The 11,828-nt window shown below is 34.9% G+C and overlaps 1 pseudogene; it reads left to right on the top strand.

Annotated features, from left to right (window-relative positions):
• Positions 1–5,179: 5,179 nt before the first annotated feature.
• On the top strand, positions 5,180–5,760 carry LOC138151229 (rRNA-processing protein FCF1 homolog pseudogene; annotated as a pseudogene).
• The last annotated feature ends 6,068 nt before the right edge of the window (positions 5,761–11,828 follow it).

Below are 11,828 nucleotides of genomic sequence, written 5' to 3'. Positions count from 1 at the left end.
TGAGAGAGGAATATCTTGGGAGAAGGAGAAAGGGTAAGATAGAATGGGGTAAGTTATCTCACATAAAAGATGCAAGAAAAAGGTTTTACATTGGAGGGGAAGAGGCAGAAGGGGAGAAGGAATGAGTGAACCTTGCTCTCTTAGCATTTGGCGAAAGGAGAGAATAGCATACACAATCAATTGTCTATTTTACCCTACAGGAAAGTAGGGGGAAGGAGATGATAGGGGATGATAGAAGGGAAGGCAGATTAGGGGAGGAGGTAGTCAGAAGCAAACACTTTTGAAAAGGAAAAGGGTCAAAGGAGAGAATAGAATAAATGGGAGGTAAGATAGGCTGGACGGAAATATAGTTAGTCTTTCACAACATGACTATTATGGAAGTGTTTTGCATGACTACATATGCATAACCTATTTTGAATCTCTTGAATCTTTGAACCTCTCAATGAAGGTGACTGGGGAGGGAAGAAGGGAGACAATTTAGAACTCAAAGTTTAAAAACAAATGCCACATGTAACTGGCAGATGTGATGTACAGGCAATGGGGTATAGGAATCTATTTTGCCTACAAGAAAGTGAAGGGAAGAGGCATAGGAGGGTAGACTAGCAGAAGGGGTAATCAGAATGCATGCCATCTTAAAGTGGGGGGAGGGGGGAGATAGAGAGAAAATTTGGAACTCAAATTCTTGTGAAAATGTGTTGAAAACTAAAATAAATTTATAAAAAAAACACATCTTTTTTGTACTAATGACAGAGGCAGAGGCACATATGATGATGATCATTAAAGGGAAAGTATTTAAAATCATTTATGTCTCAAGGAGTTTATTTTGATCTTTCAATATGAGGGGGGGCATAATTTATCATTTAAACTAGAACATACTCTAAAATTTTCTAAAATGAACTTATTGTTACTTCATGAAATAAAATATTTGTTTTCCTGTAGACCTCAATCATTATTCAAATGTATGATTAGCAAAATTCCCTATGCTAAATTTGTAAGAAAATTTCCCTGTCCCTTTTTGCTAAAATAGCTGGCTCAACCTCCCCCATCATCATTTTAACTGGACTCTAAGAATAGAAAGACAGACACACAAACATAAGTAAAAAATAAAACACACATTTTAAAATAATGACAGGGGTATGCTGGTAAATGTTGAAAAATGGCTCTCTTGCAATGTTCCCATAAAGCATTTAAAAGTTTAATCTACATAATTAACATGTTTTCCATCATTTTATTAAGTCTAGAAAAATAAAAAATATAATTCCTGATCATACTGTATCATTTTGTCAATGTCTAAGGTATAACTGCTCATGTTGAAAATTTAACAATTAGTTAAATTTTTAATTAAATTTTTAATTAATTTAATTTAATTTATTAAAAATTTTAAATTTAAATTTAAATTATTTCCAAAAATCTCTGAAATTATAAGACTTTATATGAGATGTGGGGGAGCAGAAGTTACCTTATCTTGTCATCAGTTAGAGAGGCAGTATTGTGTAATTTAAAGAATGTTTAATTCAAAGTCAGAGAACCTGGGTTTAAAGATTGTCTATAACATTCACTATTTTTGCAATCTTAAGCATAGTAGTTAAAGCCTGTGCCCAGACCTTAATTTCTTTTTCTATAAAATGAGGTGGCTTTGACTATTTGACACCTAGATCCCTTACAGCTCAATGTCATAAAATATTCCAAATACATGCATACATACATATGAACATGCCTTACATAACATATATAATATGATGTTCAGTTGTGTTTGACTCTTTATGACCCCCATGGATCATATAATGCCAGTTTCTTCTATCGTCCACTATCTCCCAAAGTCTGTCAAAGGTCATTTTCATTGTTTCCTTGATACTATCTATCGATTTCTTTTTCTGTCATGCCCTTCCTTTTTTCCTTCAGTCTCCCAACATCAGTCTCGTTTCCAATAAGTCCCATTTTCTCATTATTTGGTCAAAGTGTTTGAGCTTGACCATCAGTATTTGATCATAAAGTGAATAGCTTGAATTAATTTCTTTAAGTATTTAAGTATTAAGTATTATTCTTTAAGACTTGATCTCCTTGCTGTCCAAGGGATGCTCAAAAGTGTTTCCCAGCACCACAATTTTAAAGTGTCAATTCTTTAGCGTTCAATTTTCCATATAGTCCAAATCTCATAGACATACATTACTACAGGAAAAATCATAACTTTGACCATGTGAACCTTTGCTGGCAAAGTGATGTCTCTACTTTTTATAATGTTGTCAAGATTTTCTATCACTTTCCTCCTAAGGAGCAAACATCTTTCATTTTCATGACTACAGTCACTGTCTGTAGTGATCTTTGAGTCCAACAATGTAACATCTGACACTGCTTCCATTTCTTCTCCTTCTATTTACCAGAAAGTTTTGTAACCCATGGCCAAGAACATAGTTTTTTCAATGTCAAACTTCAAATTAGCTTTTAATCTCTCCTTTTTCACCCTCATCAAGAGACATCTTAATTCCTCTTCATTTTCTGACATCAGAGCGGTATTGCCTATTATCTGAAATTGTTCATATTTCTCATGTCAGCCCTAATTCTTTCTTTTGAATCATTCAGCCCATCATTTCTCATGAGGTACTCTGCATATAAATTAAATAAGGTAACAATATGCAGCCATGTCCAATCTTAAACCAAGCAATTGTCACATATTCGGTTCTGTTACTTTCTGACCTACATAATGGTTCCTCAGGAGACAAGTAAAATATTCTGCCATATTTTGTGTGATCTCCACAGTCAAAGGCCTTAGTGTAGTCAAAGAAGCAGAAGTAGACATTTTTTTTCTGGAATTCCCTTGCTTTTTCCATAATTCAGTAAATGTTGGCAATTTGGTCTCTAGCTCCTCTGTCACTTCAAAAACCAGCCTGCTCTTCCTTTATTTTTTAATTAATTAATTTTACTTTTAATTCATAGAATAAAGCATTTGCCATAGCATGGTAATTTTTTTAAAAAAAGTAATTGCACAAGAAACTGAAAATCTATTACGTACAACTTGCTATAGCTTTCAAATCTATAATGAAGTTAGACAAATTTATTTTTTCTCCTTTTTTCCTTCCCCAACCGCTATAAATTATTACTATTATACAACACACACACACACACTTCTATTCATACTCTTTTTTATCAGTTCTTTCTCTGGATGCTGATAGCACCTTTCGTGATATGTCCTTTGTAGTTAATTTGATAATTCTCAATTCACATATTGCTGAAGTCTAGCTTGTAGAATCTTAAGCATAACCTTGATGACTTGTTAAATAAGCACAAGTATTTGGTAATTTGAACATTCCTTGTCATTGCCCTTCTTTAAGACTGGGACATAACTGACCTTATCCAATTGAGTTATCCAATTGACCTTATCCACTGTTGAGTTTTCCAAATTTGCTGGTATATTGAGTGCAGTACTTTAACAGCATCTTCTCTTAGGATTTTAAATAGCTCAGCTGGAATTTTATCACCTCCACTAGCCTTATCATTGCATTTCTTCCTAGAGTTCACTTATTTAACTTCATTCTCCAGAATGTCTGGCTCTAGGTTAGTAACCACACCTTCTTGGTTATTAGTGATGTTAACATCTTTCTTTTGAGTACTCCTGCCACCTTTTCTTAATCTTTTCTGCTTTTGCTAAGTTCCTACAATTTTTGTGTTTTATAATACACTTTTTGCCTGAAACTTTCCCTTTTTATCTCTAATTTTCCTGAAGAAATCTATCTTCCCCATTATTTTCCTCTATTACTTTGCATTGCTCATTTAAGAAAAAACCCATATCTCTTTGATCTTCTCTGGAATTCTGCATTTAGTTGAATATGTATTTCCCTTTCTTCTTTACCTTTTACTTTCCTTCTTTCCTCAGCTATTTGTAAAGACTCATAGAGAGCTATTTTGCCTTCTTTCTCTTCTTTCCTTCAGAATATTTTTTGTTGTTGCTGCCTCCTGTATGATATTGTGTATGACTCTTCATGAGACACTCTATCTACCAGACCCAATCCCTTAAATCGATTTATCACCTCCACTTCATATTCGTAAGGATGTTATTCGGGGTGCACCTCTATGATCCAATGGGTTTTCCCTATTTTCTTCAGTTTAAGCCTGGATTTTACTATAAGAAGCTCATAATTTAAGCCACAGTCCGCTCCTGGGCTTGTTTTAACTAACTTGATAGAGTTTTGTTTTGTTTTCAGGGAGGGTGGGAGGGAGATATTTGGGATTTATTGTATAGAAACTTGGCCTCAGACAGCCCTCAGTAGTCAGAAGGCACGGAGACCCCCAACACAGCAGTGTAAACTCTTTTACCTCCTTCACCTAACACTTGTTTACCCAAGGCTGTATCACCAACTTGATCCACACACTGAGGCAAGTAAAGCAGTGTTTGTTTAAGGCAAAGAGGAGATCAGCAAAGGAATCCATGAGGCTACCACAAGCTAGACCAGCAATTGCTTCTAGGGAAGCCACTAGCAGTACTTTGCCATCCTTCTGAACTACCTGCCTTAGGGATCAGATCTCCTCCCATTGTTTGTTTTGTTTTGTTTTTTCTCTGGAACACATGGATATATGTTTCTACAAAATAAAATTGAGTTAATTGATAAGCAGAACTTTTCTTTCTAAAAAGGGTTTAACATACATGGTTAGATTAAAATACTGATCTTTCTGTAAATTCATATGCATTCTTAGTTTTTACGTTTATCCATAGTTATTGTGGATTTCCCTCATCAAGGTGAAAGTCTAAACAGATGGTTGCTATGCTTCTGATTTCTAGTCTCCCTCAGAGTAAATGAATTATGGCTTTGCTGGCCTAGAGAACTAAGTCCTTTTATAGTAGCACATCTTATTTCTAAGAGGACTAAAATACAGCCTTCACCTTTTTCTGGTAACATTTGATTTCATGTTCTTTAAAGGGTGGCTTATTCAAACATACCAAATTATATTTTCACAAATTAATACTAGCCTTTTTTTTTACAATATTTCTCTCATTAATATGGCCTACTGTTTAAGCAGTTATATATGGTCAAAACAGATTTTTCATTGGGCAAATAGTCTATCTCTAATTTTACTACATTCTTCTTTTCTCTTATATACTGTTACTCAGGATGTCAATTATAATGTCCCTTCAAGAAAGTGTATGCCACTCTTTAGACCTCCAACTGTGAAGGCATCTAGTAACATGGGGCAATAAAAGAAATCAAGGAAATATGCAACCATCAAGCAAATGTTTAGTTTATGAGAAGAGAGATTAAAAGAAAAAGATCAATTGAAATCAAAAAAGAAAGAGAAAAAAGATCCTAGTGGTCTCAAAGAAAGAGAAGTTCTCTAGTACCCAATCCTGTTTCTTCCTCCAACATAACTCACAGTTGGGACTCCCTTACTACATTTTGGTTGATAAAAACTTTTCAACTTTCTCCATCAAAATCAAGTTGTGCTTAGTGCAGTCAATGATGTATTGTTTATATGCCAAATGCATTCCCTTCCTAACTGATTGTGTAATAGCTGAAATTGAAAAATTGGGGCAGAGGTACCAAGTAGACCTGACGATTGCCAAGGACTCACAATTTGAATGAATTGCCATGCTCCCACTAAGGAACATATGCAGATGATTGCTTAGTCCAGAGGGTCACTTAGCACAAGTGTTATATTGTAGCTACAGTTGATCAAGACCTTAAACAAAGAATCCAGGAGATCCCTGGAGTTCCCATCATGTACATTTCTAACTGTAGGTATGATATCAAGAGAAAGTCAGATGATTAAGCAACCCCTTGATTGTAACATCTAGAGACTGAACTTCCTGTGATGCCAGTATACAAAATACCATTCTAGTCCCTTACTTGTCATATTGCATAAAATGGAGTTACAGAGATTTTTTTATCCTATTCTGAAATAATTTTTGTATCTTAAAGAAAAACTCATTTAATATATACATAAATCAGTTTTGTTCAGACAAAAATATGTCTCTTCAAATAATGTTTTATATATAGCATATGGCATGTGTATGAATATATATAAAACAATATAGTATACATACATTTGTGTGTATGTTCGTATATGTGCATATATATGTATATGTGTATATCTATCTATATAAGGTAAAAAAATGAAAAAGCTACTTATGTAATGGTTAAAACAGGGCAGCTCTTTCTTCTATATAATCAGATTAAATTCAATTGATCTTGTTACAGTAGTGCTGTGGTGTTTCAAAGAACAATGTAGTTAGCAGAACTTCTTACAGTGGTACAAATATAAACTGTAATACATTGGTCAGAAGTAAGTGAATCACAATAACATGTCAATATTTAAAATTGCATTTGGCCAGAGCAAACTCACCACATTTGATAAGAAAAATCACCCTTCTGTACTCCATATGTCATTTCCATCCTTTCTGTTAGTCCAAAGTTTTAAATTGCATTGTTAAGATCCAAAGCCCAGGAGCATCTTTCTGTATTACTCGGTCATATGCATCTCCAATTGGCAAACACTGCTCTGAGCTGTCAGCATGTTGTGGTCTTCTTAATTCTAACCTGGTTCTTCTGGTCTTAAATTGTTGGTAATCATTGACATTACACGATTAAAAACAGGGAAACAAGGAGGCAGGGAGAGAGGGGAAGAAAGAGAGAAAGGGAGAGAGAATATTATTTCATTTAAGATAGTGTGCATTAAGTAAAAACAGCTTTTATAAAAGCATCTTGAAATCACCCAATAGTGAAGATATATAAAACATACACCTGCCTACATGCATGTATACATAAACATACAGACATATGTGTGTCTCTTGTGTATATATGTATATATGTATCTAATCTGTCTATCTATCTATCTATCTATCTATCTATCTATCTATCTATCTATCTATCTATCTATCTATCTATGTATATCACGGGAAGGAAGCACTCTGATATAGCTTATAAAGCAATGGGTTTTGAGTGAGAGGTCCTATGTCCAACTTTAACATCTTATGCTTATTGTCTGTGTGTTCTTGGACAAGTTACTTAAATGATCCCATCCTCAGTTTTCCAATCTATAAAAAGAGGAACTTGGACTAGATATACTTTGAAATACCTGACTGTTCAAAATCTCTAGTGATGCAAAAAAGGAAAATTTAGACTGAAGAAAATAAGTGGATAAAATTGAAATATTTCAGTGCTGTCACAACATGGAAGAGGGGTGAAACTTGCTCTACTTGGCCCTAAAGACAGGACTAGGAACAATGGATGGATTTTTCTAAGAATAAAATGTAATTCTTTGAACCAATTTCCTAACAGTTAAACTGATCAAAATGTATAGTGGACTGCTTTAGGAGGCATTGATTCCTCCCCAATAGAGGTCTTCAAGACACTGGATGGTATTGCATTATTGTAAAGGAAGCTCTCCTTTCTGTATGGATTAGACTAAATGAACTGTGAGGTTGTTTCTATATTTGAAATTTTATTGTGTCATAATATATCTATAAAGAGATCCTTAATAGATTAACTATAAATTCTCAGGGTGGTATTTCCCACTTTCTACCATTTAGTGGTATACTTTTATTGCATTGGTTGTTTAATTGTTTGGCCTGAATAAATTGTTAAAGCAGGCTTTCATAGTGAAAATTAAGTTAGAGTAGATAAAAGAGAATTAGAAAGGAAAAGTTAATTTCTGCTCGGTGTTAGAACATTCCATTTGCCCATGTCTCCACTATCTCTGCTGGTCTCTCCTTAGAAACAACAAAGATATTATTATCATTATTATTATTACTCTCCCGCTCTCACACACTCACCCATTCCATGCAGAAAGATTGCAAATTTTCACTGGGTCTCAGTGCCTAACTTCTGGCTTGCACTGGAAGGGAAACCTCCTTATTGGCTTGTAGAGCTGGCAAGGGGCTCTGCATTGTCCCCCTGCTGGGTATGGGATACCCCAGCTGAGCTGGCCCAGGGGCAGGAGACTTGTTGCAGGGTTGCTATGGAGGAAAGACTTCTCTTCTTTACTGCCTTGAGGCTAGGTGCAGCTACTGGGATACAACTTGGCTGTAATGCACAGACTTCTAGTTTGCCTCTAATCTGCTGGCTGGCACAGGGTGGGACCTTACTAGTGGATTGGCCCAAGTCGTGGAGCGTCGTTATTGACTCCCTGGCTGTGAAATCTATGGCTACTCCTCTTAGATCTCTCTCTCCTCCAACATAGTAAGACAGATTTTTCCTGCTAAGCTGCTTCCCAGTTATGTTCAGAGTCAGTTTTCAAGTTGTTTGGAGGGGAATTTGGGAGGGCTCCAGAGAATTCCTATCTCATTCTGCCTTCTTGGCACCAGGAAGCCCGAGAAATGAGAAACTTGGGACAGTTCAGAGCTCAACTCTCACATCAAAATACACTGTCAGAAAATAGACAGAAAAAATGAGCATAAAAAAAAAGAACCTGACTACAGAATGTTACTAAGGTGACAGGAAGTTTCAGGGCAAAAACTCAAAAGAAGACAATAGTATCAGATTTGCCAAGTGTGAAGCTTCAAAGAAAAAAAAAATGTACTTTGATTTCAGACCCAAAAATAACTTCTAAAAGAGAATACAATGAATTTTTAAAAGCAAATTAGCGAAATAGAAGAATAATTTGGAATGAAATAAAAGTAACACAGGAATATTATGGAAAAAAATCAACTACTTGGTAAAAGAAAAACAAAAAATTGAAAGAGATATAAAAAAATTCATGGAAGAAAATGAGCCTGTAAAAATAGAATTGGCAAATTATAAAAGGATGTACAAAAGCTCACTGAAGAAAATCCCTTAAAAAATAGAATTGGGTAAATGGAAGCTAATTGCTCCATGAGATATCAAGATACAATAAAACAAATTCAAAAGAATAAAAAATGGAGTGAATGTATACCGTGTTTCCCCGATAATAAGACCTATCCCGAAAATAAGCCCTCCCCTTACTGTGTAAGATTCCTCTAAAATAAGCCCTCCCTCAAAAATAAGCCCTATTGAGATTGCTACTGTAGTGAAGGTGATCCCCTGCACTACACGCTACATTACGGTACCCTCTGTATGCACGGTCCCCCCCTCCCGTGAAACGCACGCCGCACTCCGAGCTGCATCCAATCGGAGCTGCAGCAGTGAGCAAGTCATCCTGTTCTTTATTGAATTCATTATTGAATAAAGGTACATTTTTTTGTTCACATTTACCTGTTTATTAAAATTGCTGTCAATGTTCATTAAAATAAGCCCTTCCCTGAAAATAAGCCCTCTGGTGTTTTTCTGTCCAAACAAATTAATAAGACAGTGTCTTACTATCAGGGAAACACGGTATTTTCTCTTTGGAAAAACAAGTGACCTGGAAAAATAGGTCCAGGAGAGCTAAGTTAAGAATTATTGGACTACCTGAAAGTAAATATAAAAAATAAAAAGTCTCAACAAATTATTTTAAGAAATTATTAAGGAAAATACCCAGATGTCCTAGAACCAAAAGGCAAAACAGAAATTGAAAGAATCCACCAATCACAGTCCAAAATAAATCCCCAAATGAAAATTCCATGGAACATTATATTCAAATACCAGAGTTTCCAGATCAAGGAGAAAATACTGCAAGCAGTCAGAAAGAAACAATTCAAATATCATGAAGCTACAGTTAGGGATTACATAGTACATAGCATTTTCCACATTGAAGAAATGGACTGCTTGCAATATGATATACCAGAAGACAAATGAGTTGGGATTGCATCCAAGAATCACCTACCCAGAAAATATATATATATATATCCTTCAGGGACAAATTGGGTATTTAATGAAAGAAAGGACTTTCAAGAATTCCTAATTAAAAAACAAAGCTGAATTAAAAAGTTGATCTTCAATTACAAGGCTGAAGGGAAAAATAAAAAGGTAAAAAAGAAACAAGACTGAGAAAACATGAAAGATTCAATAAAGTTAAACTGTTTATGTTCTTATATGGTAAGATAATATTTGTAATCCTTAAGACCTTTATTACTCTATGGGCAATTAGAAGAAGTATACATAGAGAATAAAGATATAAAGTGCCTTTGATAGAGTGATAGAAAAATGAATAAATAGAGGGATAAGAAGAAGATTTCACTGGGAGAAGAGGGAGGGTTGATAGAATGGGGGTTCCCACATGAAAGACATGTGAAAGAGCTCTTATAATGGAGGGGAAGATGAGGCTCAAAGTTTTAACCTTGGGGCAGCTGGGGGTTGCAGTGAGTTCTAATTCAGTGCCCCTGGAGTCAGGAGAACCTGATTTCAAATCCAGAATCAGATACTTAAGACTTACTATATGTGTGACCTTGGGCCAGTCACTTAAGCCCAATTGCCCTGCCTTCTCCTCTCAAAAAAAAAGACCAAAAAAAAGTTTTCACTTTATTCTTATCAGAATTAGTTCAAAGAGAGAATAAAATACACATTCAGTGGGAAACAGAATCTATCTTACCGTATACTGAAGTAAAAAAGAATGGGAATAAAAAAAGGGAAGGGGACTGATAGAAAAAGGGCAGATCAGGAAAGGTGGTGATAAGAAGTAAAACATTTGTGAGAAGGGACAGGTTAAAGATGAGAGAGAGAGAGAGAGAGAGAGAGAGAGAGAGAGAGAGAGAGAGAGAGAGAGAGAGAGAGAGAGAGAGAGAGAGAGAGAGAAAGAGAGAGAGAGAGGAGAGAGAGGGATAAGAAAGGGCAAAGTAAGATGGAGGGAAATAGACAGTAATTATAAATATCAATGTGAATGGGATGAACTCATCAATGAAACAACAGGGGGCAGCTAAATGGATTAAAAACTGTAATCCTACAATATGGTATTTATAAGGAACACATCTGAAGGATAGAGACACACAGTGTAAAAGTAAGGGCCTGGAACAGAATCTGTTATGTTTAGCTGGAGCAAAAAAAAAATCAGAAGTAATAATCATGGTCTCAGACAAAATAAAAATTTAAAAAATGTATATTTAATTAAAAGAGATACAGGGACAGGTAGATGGTGCAGTTAGTAGAACACTCACCCTGGAGTCAGGAGAACCTGGGTTCAAATCTGACCTTAGACACTTGACACACTTACCAACTGTGTGACCTTGGGCAAGTGACTTAACCCTAATTGCCTTGTATCCCCCACAAAAGAAGAGATACAGAAAGAGACTATGACTTGCTAAAAGGCATCATAGACAATGAAGTAATATCAACACTAAATATATTTTACCAAACATTTAAAGAACAATTGATTCCAATACTATATAACCTATTTGGAAAAATAAATGAAGAAGTAATCCTACCAAATTCCTTTTACATGACATTGATACTAAACCAGGGAGAGTCAAAACACAGAAATTATAAACCTATTTCTCTAATTAATATTGATGTCAAAATGTAAATAAAATACTTGTGAGTTTACAGCACTATATCATCAGTATCATACACTATGATCAAATGGGATTTATACCAGGAATGGAGGACTGTTTCAGTGTTAGGAAAATTATCAGCATAATTGAGCATATCAGTAACAAAATTAACAGAAATCACATGATTATCTCAATAGATGCAGAAAAACCTTTGACAAAATACAGCTCCCATTACTATTAAAATACTAGAGAGCATAGGAATAAATGGAGTTTACCTTAAATGCTAAATAATATTTATTGAAAACTATCATCAAAGATTATCTGTAATGGGTTAAGCTAGAAACATTACCAGTGCAATCAAGTTTGAGGAAAGGATGCACATTATTATCACTATTATTCAAGATTTTACTAGAAATGCTAGCTTATAGAATAAGATAAAATTCAAAGAATTAGAATAGGTAATGAAGAACCAAAACTATGCAGAGAAGAATTCGGCACATGATATGATGATTTACTT

The sequence above is a fragment of the Petaurus breviceps genome, unplaced genomic scaffold (genome assembly GCF_028583685.1).
Source record: "Petaurus breviceps papuanus isolate PSGF00001 unplaced genomic scaffold, PetGlider_PUasm1.0 90895, whole genome shotgun sequence".
Classification (NCBI taxonomy): Eukaryota; Metazoa; Chordata; class Mammalia; order Diprotodontia; family Petauridae; genus Petaurus; species Petaurus breviceps.
This window is presented reverse-complemented; position numbering and strand designations above follow the sequence as displayed.